General features: G+C 40.1%; 1 pseudogene; it reads right to left on the bottom strand.

Moving 5' to 3' along the window:
• Positions 1 to 1,735: 1,735 nt before the first annotated feature.
• Positions 1,736 to 13,670, bottom strand: part of LOC103671842 — a 123,329-nt pseudogene continuing 111,394 nt past the window's right edge.

Below are 13,670 nucleotides of genomic sequence, written 5' to 3' on the forward strand. Positions count from 1 at the left end.
ATTATATCATAACCCTGTTTTAAAAACAAAAATTAAAACAAATAAACCAAAATCCCAGAGCTGCCTGGCCTTTAAACCTTATACTACCCACTCTAAGCAAACTCATCTTCCCAAAAATGTGCTGTGTTCATTATTGGTGTTTGTATACCTTTTCTACTGTGCTGGCCACCATGCGATTGTCTATGTCCCTGCTGCTTAGCTGGATCATATCAATCCTTAAGAGTCACTCAACTCATTCAAAGCAACTTTCCTTGATCAGTGCAGTCATCACTGGACCACTTTTATTTTGAATCCTTGATGCACTGATAGCTGAGAGCACATTAACTTGCCTTTAAATACATTATCATGTATTAGTAGTACTATTCCAAGTACATTAGCACTCTCTCTTAAACCAGAATGAGGGCTGGAACAGTTCTTGACTCATGTCATTTTTATATTTCTCAAAGTGCTCATCACTGTTCTTCAGCATTATGTGACAAATTTTCCTGTGTCACTCAGACTGCTAGTGCATAGGACAATAACTCTAATACTCCACCACAAATATACCTGGTAACTCCCTTTAGAGTGGATAGGTGAGGATGTCATAACTTGAAAGCAGCCTGTGTCTGGTAGAAGGTGGAGGGGGTGGGGAAGGAGAGTAAGGAGTAGATAGAGGCCAGAGTGACATCCAGCACTTCCTAACAGAACTACTTTCTTACTGTATAGAAAGGCAAGGGGGAAAGGTCATGATTATTTAACAGAGAATTTGATTTCCCAAATAAATTATCCTACCAAAAAATCAAACTTGCCTTTTCAAACTTTTTTTTTTAAAAGATTTTATTTATTTATTTGACAGAGAGACAGCCAGCGAGAGAGGGAACACAGGCAGGGGGAGTGGGAGAGGAAGAAGCAGGCTCACAGTGGAGGAGCCTGATGCGGGGCTTGATCCCAGGACTCTGGGATCACGCCCTGAGCCGAAAGCAGACGCTTAACGACTGAGCCACCCAGGCGCCCCGTTTTCACATTTTTGAACTGGTTAAAATGAAAACAAACAAACAAACACATTGCAAAGAAAAATCTGTAAGCTTGTATAGCAAGTTAAGACCACTATATTTATAAAATAAATAAATCCTTCAAATATTTTACACGAATTTAAATTCTCAAAAAATAGGTCAAATGTTTACCCTATGTTTGTTTGGTTAACTGAAACACCACTTACAAAACTGACATTAAACTGGACTGCAAATCCTGTTCTACAAATAGTACAGGTGTGTCACTGAGGCTGATATGCACATGTGCATATTACACATACATGTGAAATGGTTAACACTGTTGTGCATACTATTTCCATAAGTAGTTTTACCCTCTAAAAGTCCTTTAGATTATCTTGAATCAAATGGCAAAGAAACAATGAAGGAAAATGCTTTGACATTTGGTCAACTAATTTGAAAATGCAAAAATTGTAATGGTTTTGGGATTTAGGATGACTGAACATCAGATAAAAGTCAATATTCCTTACAAAACATCTGGATACGGAAAGTATATGCAACATACTTAGGTAAAGAGTATAAGAGGAAGGTAGATTACAGAACTCTGGCTTCATTAGGTCTATTCCTATTGTTTTATTCTAAGTTTTACCTAGACTTGGATGGAAATTTAATCAAATAATATATTTTTTCAGTTCTAATAACCAGCTTTAAGAAGAAGTACAGTGGAAGGGTATAGATCTTTCTGTACTTGTACTTCTATGGCCAATTTGATTTTTATTGTGATGTGATACTGTAATTAACATTATGCTAAAAATAAAATCGACTGCATTACGGTTTTGTCCACAACATTCAAGTATCTTATTGCTAAAATATTCCAAAATGAATCCAGTAAACACTTGCTATCTCCAATAGCTTGAGAGATGGATCCAACCTTTTTTTTTTTTTTTTTTTTTACCAATTACAACTGAACTAGGCTCACAACAGCTGTGTTGAAACCCCACAAACCAAAGCCAGTCATCCAAAAATCTAAAATACTAACATTTTCCATCCAAGATAGAAAAACAAGCATCCAAAGTAAACCCCATGATTAATCAAGTAACCAATCAACATTCACTTCTCTGTTATGCAAGCTAATGGTTCTTTGAAGTGAAGTTTCTACCTTTGTTATTTATTGGTGGTTCCTAGAGTCACAGTTTCAATGTCAAATGGGAGAGTTCCATTGACTCCTTTGTCCAGAAGTAACTTTGGGCAGCTTATTATATTATTCCATTTAAAAAATGGCAACATTTGTACTAATGCACAATCCTCGATCCTTCTACAGACATTTCAACTATGAATGCTAATGTCTGTCCATAGAAATAAATTGGAGTGCTGGAGCTGGATTTGGAATCATTCTGGTGTGTTCTATGTCTTTGATTGCTCAGACAGTACCTCTCAAGGCCAGCTTTCCACTCATTAGGCACCAATGTGGAATGACATATTTGGGGGATGTTCCAAGCACTCCACTCCTATCAGCCATCTCCCGCACCAGAACTGATCATCAACGTTGGAGTCTATGCGCGATGCTGTGAGTTCCATGTCAGGGTTACATGTACCTCCTCAAAACGACTGGAAGTACATTTATGGAACTGGTGCCTATAATCTTGGGCTCCAAAGTCACCATCTACCTTACACCATTGTACTGTGATGCCTCCAGGGTTCTTTATTAGTTCTTGTATGTGTTCTGGTGTTTGAGATGCCACTGTACCATGGTTAAAAATGTTTTTCACTACGTTAAGAACTGAGTTACCTGGGCAGATAAACAAGGCATATCAACCAGTACGGGCAATTCTGGTAACCTGTCCAACTGAATATGTGAGGCTTTTTTGGTAAACCATCCCATTTTCTCATTCTATTTTCATACACCACCAAGACTGGGGATTTCTCCTTCTTGGACTAAGTCCTCTGCAGTGTTAGTCCCTTTCTCTATGACTTCTGGAAGTCATCTATTGGCTTAATAGCCTCCTGTTCAGTGGTGTCCAGCTTTTGTAAAAGAGACACCAGTCGTTTATCCTGGAGCTTCCTTTTAAATCACTAAAATGCTCTATCAGGACATCATCCTTTGTGATGCTCTCTCTTGGATCTCTGGGACAATGAGTTAATCCTTTCTAAGCCATGATCCTTTTCTGAGACTCTTGATGAGAGATTTAGGGACTCTATTTCCAGAGAAGTTATAATCCATATCCTGCCTCCGTGCCTCCTGCAACAACAGCTCGGGTGCAGCTCCAGGGTCCCCTTTACCAGGCTGCATGGCTGGGAGCTGCACTTGCAGCTTCCTCACTTCCCATCCATCACCTGAAGCAGCTCTCTTGAGGGAGAAATGGACTCTGAAGAAAGCCAAAATTCTTGGTTTGATATGCTATGCCTGAGCTGTCTTCAGCATGACTTTTGCCCTTTCCAGATTGGTTGACCAGTGCTGGCAATGAGAAAGAGTGAAAAAAACCGGGGATGTACTGTATGGTGACTAACATAATATAATAAAAAATCATTAAAAAAAATTGCTATAAAATTAAAAAAAAAAAAAGAAAGAGTGAAAAAGACCGATAGTTCTATTTGGCTGCATATGGCACCTCTCAGCCCATGGCTGATGGTGTGGATGCCTGGGGAGCAAAGGGCCAGGTCAAATGGTCATTTTATAACAAAGAAGTCAGTGAACCAGGCTGACTAGATGATTGCCCTAATTTCTAACTCCCAACTCGAAACCCTGTATTCACCTAGCAGTTATTTCATTTTCCTCTCTCCATCTATTTTCTAATTACTCCCGTTGGTTTTGGGGGAAAAAAAAATAAAAAAAACTTTTTCTGGTTAAATTACATACAACTTCTAAGGAAGAATTTAAGAGAGTTGAGCCAGGGGAATTGACACTGAAATGATTTTTATAAGCTTCAACAATATTATGACTCAGGAATAAAGTAATAATTTTAAATGCTTTGAATGTTTTATGAGAAGAAAATGAGTTAGGTACTGAAGGGAGAGTCCAAGAGTTGTCACTTGGCATTGCATTCCTCACAGCTCATACGTTGCCTACAGTGGTGACCTATAACTGCGAAGGTTACAAGAAAAAGGCATGGCAGGATGTAGAGTATGGAGATGTAGAGAGTATTAGCCCAGGGGATATGTGGGCTGCATATGGTCTGGTTATGTCAGTGTGAGATGATTTAGATCTATGTTTTTCCCCCATGGGCCTGAGACCGGGTGGGACCTTTGGTTTCTTCTGACTCTGTATTGCTTGAGTTTCTAGGACTGCCTATTAGAAGGGAAAGCAGACATGGAACAGACAGCAAGCCCCATATGCCCTGGGACTAGGCATTTTGTATTCTGTTCATGGTGTTGCTGTCATAGACTCTGACCTTTCTGCCCATCTGGGACTCTGGACCCACCTGCCCCTTTCTGTCTCAGTGAACTCCCTCGTTCTGGCCCGCTGTCTTCCTGGACTGAGGAATCTGCCCAGCTTTATCTTCTACAGACCCATTCTCTCCCAGAATCATTCTGAACAAAACCCCAGTACAACTTAGCACCCTGTTTTTTTTCTTCAATGATCACATGCGTGAGGGAAAGTTTAGCTAAATGAACTTGCTAACCTTTACTGAATGTTTATTGTGTACCAGGCACTGTTCTAAATGTTTTACTCTTATCAACTCATTTAATTATCATGTTGACTATGTGAGGGCCATATTATTATCCCCATGCAGTAATTTGCCCAAAATAACACAGATATTAGGGGACAAAGCCAATATCCAAATCCAGATAGTTTGGCTCCCAAAGGCTGAACTCTTAACCATCACACTGTAAGGCCTCCATAAATAAACACCCGGGTGGTAAATGGGAAAGCTAGACCTGCAGGTGGAACCATTCAATATTTATCATATTTGTATTCTGTGCCAGGCTCTTATGCCTGCAATGACAGATCCTAAGTTATATTAGATAACAATTTTACATTCTCTGAGTTCCCAGTCTAGTGAACAATAAAATAAAGGACACTGCGCTCATGACTAGAGGGAAATGCGGTCTGATTTACTAAGAGAGCACAGGAGAGAGAGTGAGCACTCCCAGGATGGAGGATCAAGGGATTGCTTCACAGTTGAGCCAGAGTTTGATCTGGCTCCAAGCACTGTATTCGGGCATTAGAAGGGAAGAAAGAAGGCAGCAGTTCCAGGAAAGGGACTCACAGAGAGTCTCAAGGGCACATTGTGTACAGGGGCAGTACATAACTCTGGATAAGAACTAGAACAGGAGCAAAACATAGACCTGAAAGGGCAAGGCTAGAATTTAGAAAACCTCATATGCCAGGTTAAAGGGTTTGTATAAAAACTGAAAGGTGACATACGATGAGTGTGCTTCAGGAGGACTGACTGGGCAGTAGAGCAGGACATCAGTCAGAGCTAGGAGCAACCAGATAGGAGGTAAGACAGTCTCTTAGTTAGAAGGGTCATTAGGCAGTGGGCAAGGGAGGGGGGTGAACTTGAGAGCCATCTGAGAAATAGGGATAAAAGTCCTACTGAGTTGGATATGAGAAGTGAGGAAGAGTGAGTTGTTGGAGCTGGTGGGAGTCAAAGTGCTCAGGCCCTTGCCCAAGGATAAGTATCGTTTCCCTTTACCTGGTTTCTTGGCACAGCTCACCCAACAAACATTAAGTGCAAGGCCTCCACCTTCACTTCTCTGCCTCTGTGACCCTCAGCAGAGGGAGAATAAAATGGGTCTTGACTGAGATGGCATGTGATCAAATCCCTCTTGGTACCTATGAAACTGATACTGACAAGTGCATAGAGCACTTATAGAAAATTTGTGAGGCTCCTTTTAGAAATTGCATTAATTCTTATAGTCACAGTTCTTAAAAAGAGTCAGGGAAACTCCCAAAGTAGTCCAGAGAGCCACAGCTCAAACAATGATATGTTGAGTTAATTGTTCGCTTAGACTTTTATTTTGTTCTGGGATCTCAGGAAGGGAAAAAGCCCTTTTTCGAGAAGGGCTTTGAGAACAGGTGTGATCTACTGAGCAGCAATGTTGGTTGTGGGTATAGGAGGAGGAATAATGGAAATGGACCACATACAAGCCATCCCAACTCAGGCCCAGTTTTTGTGGGATCCTGGAGTTGAAATAGGGGAGCATCTGTAGGGACAACATCCCTTGAATATCTCTGGGGGATTCTGGGAGTCTGGCTTTTTTCTCTGAGAAGCTTTTAATGGAAATGTCAGTAGCCTTAAAAAAGGTATGAAGATTATCTTGTTTCAGTAGTGGTCTTAGGAGACCAGTAGATATGTTGGACCTAGTTTTGACAAATGATTTCACCTCCTCCCTCCAAAAGGAAGAATAGGACCTAGTGTGATGGGTACCTGGGGATCTCAACTGACTGAGATTTAATACTTTTTTATTAGTGCTGGCCTGAAGGGGCCAACTGCCCTTGAAATTCTTCTTCTAGTACTTCCCTTCCCTTGGACCCAAAAGAGTGAGATACTGAGACAGAGCTGGATGCTTAGACCTATCTCTCGTTCCTTGACAACAATTTCAGAACATGTGCCCTTCTGGCACAGCCATGTGATAATGGATGGCAATTCCAAAGTCACAGACTTGTTCCCAAAGCATGCCTGGACTCAGTGTGAGGTTGAATGACCTAGACATCCAATCCACTGCCCTATGCATGACTGCAAACTGGAATACCAAATGCTGCTTCTTTCATGTCACTTTGTCACATACCAGCTGATAGGCTCAGAGTCTGCTGCTTGCCCAGCTATCACTCCTTTTATTCAGATGAAAGCCCAAGTGTTAAATAATATACAAGGTATGGTCCCCATTGGTTCCTACCAATGAAACTTCATAAAAGAGCCTGATGTGACTGCCTAAAACCCAAAGTGTTATTTAATTTCAAAAATCCTAAGAGATTTCCTTTTTCTTCTTTAGGGGTTGTTGGAGTGTGGTTGTATTAAGTTGTTATCTCTAAATTCATCTAGTAGGAGTCAGGCAATGGCCAGAATTGTATTTATCCTGATTTCAACTGATGCCTGATCTTATGAGCAAATGTCAATCATTTTAGAAGTAGGGGCATAAACAAAACTTGGCAGTGACATGGTAGAATCTTTCACTCAAGGGCTGGAATCAAGATTCCCTGAGCTATGACTTCATCAGGAGGTGGCATGGGTAAGAGATGGTAGGAGAGGCCAATGAAGCAAGGTTGCCATATCTAGGGTGCTAGACCTGGTTAGGAGTGGGTCACTCCTGAGTGAATCCAGAAATCTCTCCTCCTTGACTGATTACTAGAAAACAACTTGTTCTCAATATGTATGAGGTTCACCTTTTGTTCTCTGCGCTGCGTGAATACTCAACTCAGCCAATAAGGAATTTGGGAGAAACATTTTCATGTGTGATTATTTGAAATATTTTCACGTGAATCAATAAGATGGAAACGTAACTCTTTAGAGGGTCTAAATCTACAGCAACTCAGAGAAGCCATTTTGCATGATTTATACTGGAGTTTATCTAAGGCTGTCACAGGTCCCAAAGATAAGCATCTTGGGGCCTATGATGTTCGCATAATAAATCGAGCTGAGTATAATAGGAGAGGTCAAATATTAAAAAGCAAACCCCTCATCTACCACCAATTAAAAAAAAAAAAAAAAGAATCCCTAGAAAGAGGTCACACTGTTACTTTTGCTATGCTGGGATTCAGGCTTATTCACCAGTAATTGCACCCAGGAGAGATTTCTTAGCCTCTATTTGAAAAGCAGGGCCAGGAGGGAAAATAATTCCAGGTGGGAGGTTTTTTCATGGTCCATCAAATCTCATACATAGGTTTCTTATTCTAAAATAGAAAAAGCTGGTCAGGATGGTTTTGTTTTACTCTCTTGCCTCAACCTTTTTAAATACTTACTTGGTTTCATATTTGACAAACAATGAGCACGAAACGGCTGTTTGCCTGGCAGAGTGCTGAGCATATTTGCCTAGTTTTCGCACTAAATCACTTAACACTAAGAAAAAGATATTCAGATCTTCATTTCAAAGATTAGGAGGCTGGATTTCAGAAATACACAGTGCATCACCCAAGGTCACACAGTAAGGAAATGGCATCTCAGGGATTTGAACATGGTTTTCTCCGAGCCTAGGATTCTTCAGATGGCAAAATGCCATCTCTTTAATATTATATCTGCATTACAAACACATTTTTATATCTATGATGTTGATGTCTTTATCCTTTTATGTATAAAACTGCACTTTTTATTTTCAACTTTTGAGAACCTAGAACCAGAAAATATGCCTCTTGTTTATTGAAACAATGTTAAGTGCATTTAAGGTGCAGATCTTGATTTTATAAAATATTATCTGGTAATTTCTTATTAGATCAATAAAATTATGCAGTAAAGCCATTTTAAATGGAATTTAACAAGCACGGAGTTTATTTTAATACATTCTTTTTAATCCCTAAAATATCAACACAGGTAAAATCCCACAGTAACTGTATAACCCTTTCAGTTGACTTATCTATAATAAGAAGGTAAGTATTTAATTTTTATTGTTTTACCCTTATAACCCATGTCTCTGCAGTTAGTTAGTTTAATTCAAGATGAGTGGCAATTACTATCCCATCACAAGAGGTAATTAATAGATCGTTCATTCAAATTACTGAAGATTTTGATTTCCAGCATCTTTACCTGGTAGATCGTTAGGATGTCAGACCTCATACTCTGCAGGGAAGGAGCTTAACACACTGTTTGTTCACTTTTCCTACGATTCCTAGTCTGGACTTCCTGTGCTATCAAACTGTCAAGCTTCTGTTTTGCATCTTTCTATTCAAGGAATTCTCATCCTATATTTCTAACTCTTTCCCTTCTGAGGGCCCCCCTCCCTGGCCTCACTGACCCTTTGTCAGAGGAGCAACAGTGACATTCTCTCTCTTCAGTCAAGTACATAATGGATATCAATTCCTAGAGTCTCCTCACTCATGCAAAGTAGAAAATCAGACACGATATTCTCCTGTGAAAGTAATCAGTTGGGATGGCAGAGAACCCCAGAAACCTCCAAATTAAAATGTCTTCCTGGCTGGAGGACATCTCCTTTTCGTAATGGCGTCTTTGGAAAAGAAGGATCTCTCAGCTGCTCCTCCTAGTGGCAATTTCTAGTCCTGTATTTTCCACGGGAGTCCTGCCTTAAGGAATTGCTCCAAGCTGCAAGGGTTTTGAGAAAAGTTGTATTGTATTTAGTTCTACCTTCTGACTTTTTTTTCTTACTACAGAGCCCGTTAGTGGTAGCTGTGAGACCATGCAACTAATTTGTGGATCAATTTTTTGAAAGTTTCTTTTTTTTTTTTTTTAAAGATTTTATTTATTTGACAGAGATAGAGACAGCGAGAGAGGGAACACAAGCAGGGGGAGTGGGAGAGGAAGAAGCAGACTCATAGCAGGGGAGCCTGATGTGGGGCTCGATCCCATAACGCCCGGATCACGCCCTGAGCCGAAGGCAGACGCTCAACCGCTGTGCCACCCAGGTGCCCCCTGAAAGTTTCTTTTTAAAGTTCTAAAGAATTCCACCAGAAAGTAAATGGAGACATCTCAGTAGCATATATGTAGTTCTTCCCTTATGCCCTTTTCACCCTGTTGCAAGGGAGAGCTGAGATCCACTGATTCCCTAACTGGGTTGAATATTCATTTACTCATGTAACAAACACTAAGTATTTACTTTGTATCAGTCACAGTTCTAAGCATTGGGGAGTACAGGATATAACCAAAGAGAAAAAGTCCTGCCTACATCAAACTTATTTTCAAGTAGGAAAGAGAGACAATAAAACTATATGAAATGTGTAAGATAATAGATGATAAATCAGGGAGAACATTCTGGATTGTGTGTGGGGTACTATGTTCTTCAGTCCCTCCTCATCCTCAGTATCTTCAGACAGTGTCTGAATTCAGATTATTGGGTATAATGGACACTGATTTTTCTGCTTAAATAATAACCTTAGTCCCTTGTTCTTTACTAACAGAATTCTGATTTTCTCTGGGCAACCTCACACTATTTTTCCTGGACTCATTTGCAGCTGTAGAAGGCAATGAACTCAGTTCTAGTCATGAGATCAAGCAAATGTTCCTGAGCTGGTTGTCTCAGAGCCTTTAGAGAAGACTCTCTATTTTCCTTTGGTTTTATTCCTGCCAAGGATGAGGACATGATTTCTGGAGTTGAGGCAGTCATCTTGCAATCAGGAGGCAAGGTCATGCCAGAGATCGCATAGCAGGAAAATGGAACTCAAGCAGCCATATCAGCCTGGACTACCTGCTTCACTCAGCACCAACACGTATCATGACCCCTGGGGGGCTCCATCTAAATTGCAGCCTCTACATGTGGGGCACACTGGACCCTAATTCTAAAGGCTGCAATGTGTATGAGATTCTTGAGAATTGTGTAATACTGCAGCACTGTGTGTGTGTGTGTGTGTGTATGTGTGTGTGTGTGTGTAATAATCCTGTGGTTTATTCACAGTAGTATTACATGCAGCTAAACACAACCTTAAACCCTGATTCATTAGAGGATTAAGAGTAGCTGCATTTCCTCTTCTAAACTTTTCTTTCAGGATACAGAGGCATATACTCAAGTTGAGTCCTAGGACAATTCAAGTATCTTACATGGCAGTTATGCAAAGTGGGCTGTAATAGTCACTGCCAGAATGATTCATCTGTCAAGTTAATTTTCTTGCCAACCCAACACCTTATAGGAACTGAACTTGTTCAGAAAGGAGAACTAAAGAAAGGATGAGGTTGAAAGCATTAGACTTTAAGTCAAACAATCAGAACTCTATCTTACGTGATACAGGTTCAAGGAATGGCTGTTCCTCAACCCCATATCCAGGCACTCACTTGTCAAGACATCTGTCAAGATGTCCGTAACCTAGAATCTGTGTCCGTTGTCATTGAACAGATTCAGCCTCATATGTCTTGTTTGAGCCATTGCATTTGCTTTGCCCTTCATCTCCTTGTCTTCATTTATGTTCCCTCTCAGTAAGTCTACATATTACCACAGACTTGACTTCCTCAAAATCACATTTCCTATCACTTTCTTTCTTTAGAACGTTCTTCAGATAAATGCTGCCTTCGGAATAAAGTCCAGGTGCCTAAACTTGGCACGCTAGGTTCCTTATGTTATGGCAGCATTTGACTTTCGAGCTTCAATTCTCCCATTCACCACATCTTGACAATTTCTCAATACATGGTGCCATTTATAATCGTGTGCCTTTCTTTTTCATGGGTTTTCTTTCTGTAAGGTTGTTCTTCTTCCTCTCTACTTTCTGTGTTCCCCTTGCTTTTCTGTCAAGGCTTAGCAAATAGAACTATCTCTGAAGTTTTTCCTGATCTATGCAGACCTTTGGTTATTCCTTCCCTTGTTTTCTTCTTCTTTTTAAAAAAGATTTACTTATTTATTTTAGAGAGAGAGAGAATGTGGTGGGTTGAGGCAGCAGGAGAGGGAGAGAGAGTCTTAAGCAGACTCGTGCTGAGTGGGGAGGCCCACTCGGGGCTTGATCTTACGACCCTGAGATCCTGATCTGAGCCACAACCAAGAGTCAGATGCTCAACCGATTGCACCACTCAAGCACCCCTACCCTACATTATTCTTTACACATCACTTGGTTCTACTTCATAACAACACTTACTTTACCCCATTACAGTGATCAACCCTCATTTGTTTCTATCTGTCTCCCTTTCCAGATAATGCATTCTCAAGGGTTCATGTCCTTATCTTATTAATCTTTATATCCCAGTTTTTAATATAAGTGCTTGGCAAACATGAGATGAGTTTTCCAAACATGAGTTTAAAATTTTTTTAAATTTAGAATTTAATCTAAGTAATGGTCTCAATCATAAGCGAGCTGGTTAAATCAGAGATGAAAATGAAGTAACCAAAAATTCCAAATGCAAAGCTTCTGAATTTTTTGGAAGCAGAGTCAAAGCCTTGAATTATGTTGAAAATTACTAATCTGAGGCCATTAGTAAAATACAGACTTTTAGCTGCATTCTGGATAATATCAGTACACAACATAACTATCAATAGATATCTGTGGATATATCTTCATACACTTAATGGCAGAAAATATGTCTTAGCATATTTTGTTACTAACCAAAGCAATAATATTTTATGAGATTATATTATACAAGTATACATATTAATTTTCACTTGGCTGGGATAAGAACTCATCTAATTTGATTAGATGGCAGTGGTATAGACAATACATATTGATATCAAGGGAGCCTATTGTATTTAATGTTGATGGATGCTAACAACAGCAATTCATATATGGTTCCAATAGCAGTGACTAGGAACGTTGCTTTTAGGTGCAAACCTATTAATAAATAAAGCTCATTATAAGATGTCATCCAGTGAGCCTATCTTTCCCCACTGGAAAAAAAAAAAACAGCTTAATGCTTATATGTGACATATCTGAGGGAATTGAGCTAGGAGACAGATGCATAATTACTGTGCCCTGTATTGGAAATTCTCTGGTTGCTATGAGAAAGTGGAGCCAGGAGGGCACGGCTTGCACAAAATTTTACACAGAGTAGCGGNNATTCCTCTATCCTCTCCCTCTTTGTCTCTGTCTCGGTCTCTCTCCCTCTCTCTCCCAAATGGACAGTTTGCTTGTGCCCATTGTATTTGAATGGGCCATTATATTGTCTGTACTTTGCTTTAAAATGCATCAGTATAAGCTGTGTGGTACATACGTGGGTGAGAAAATTAACTTGGCACCAAAGCAATTGCTTAACACTTGATATATCTCATTCAAGTCCACATGCCAAAGGCAGTTCCCTAGCATTTGAAAGATCCTAATCTGGAGTCCACATTTCAGAGGAGCCTCAAACCGGCACTTCAATTATCACCATCTAAATCTGCACTAGCCTCGTGCTATTTAGTGTAGTTCAGAGACCAGTAACAGGCACTACCTATGAGCTTGTTAGAGTGGAGAATCTCAAGCCTTCAACCCAGACATAATGAATCACAGTCTGCATTTTAACATGACTCTCAGTGGATTCTGTGAGCATTTAATTTGAGAATCACTGCACTAGGCAATTTGTTAATTAGCATATGAGAGGTTAGAAATAATTTTTGCATTGGTGAAATGAGTAATGACCAAACATGTGAGTTGTTAGAAATATTGTACAGGTTCCTCTGCTCTTGCCGGAATCTGGGGAGCTCAGTCGCTTTTTGGGTGGCACTGCAAAATGAATCTAGGACTCATTTGGTCTTGTGTCTCCCCACTTAACAGAAAATTCTGGCATCTGCTCTGATTTGCAAGTTTAGCTGGCCCTGATGTCAAAATATTGTCACCTTTACTTTGGAGTAAAACTTTCACAATAGGTGCTTGTCATTGTCTACAATGACAGAGAATGAGGATGTCATGTGATTGCTTTTGTACTTGCTTGTTTGTATGTATTTGTTGGTTTGGAAACCTCCTGGGAGTTTGCTGGATATAATCTGAAACTGGCCCTTATAAGCACAGGGCAGGGAGGGACAAAGAAAGAGGCAGGACACTCCAGATGAGGTAGGTGGTAGGTTTAAAAACCAAGGGAACTATGAAGCTTGTTTTAGATAGCCCCAAGACAAGTAGATCTCTGCACTCACTGGTCAAACCTTAAAGCTTTATATAGAGGCCTTAATTGGGTTTAATCACGAGCCCAGATAGTCTCAACACCA

This window comes from Ursus maritimus, unplaced genomic scaffold (genome assembly GCF_017311325.1).
Source record: "Ursus maritimus isolate PB19 unplaced genomic scaffold, ASM1731132v1 scaffold_6, whole genome shotgun sequence".
In the NCBI taxonomy this organism is placed as follows: domain Eukaryota; kingdom Metazoa; phylum Chordata; class Mammalia; order Carnivora; family Ursidae; genus Ursus; species Ursus maritimus.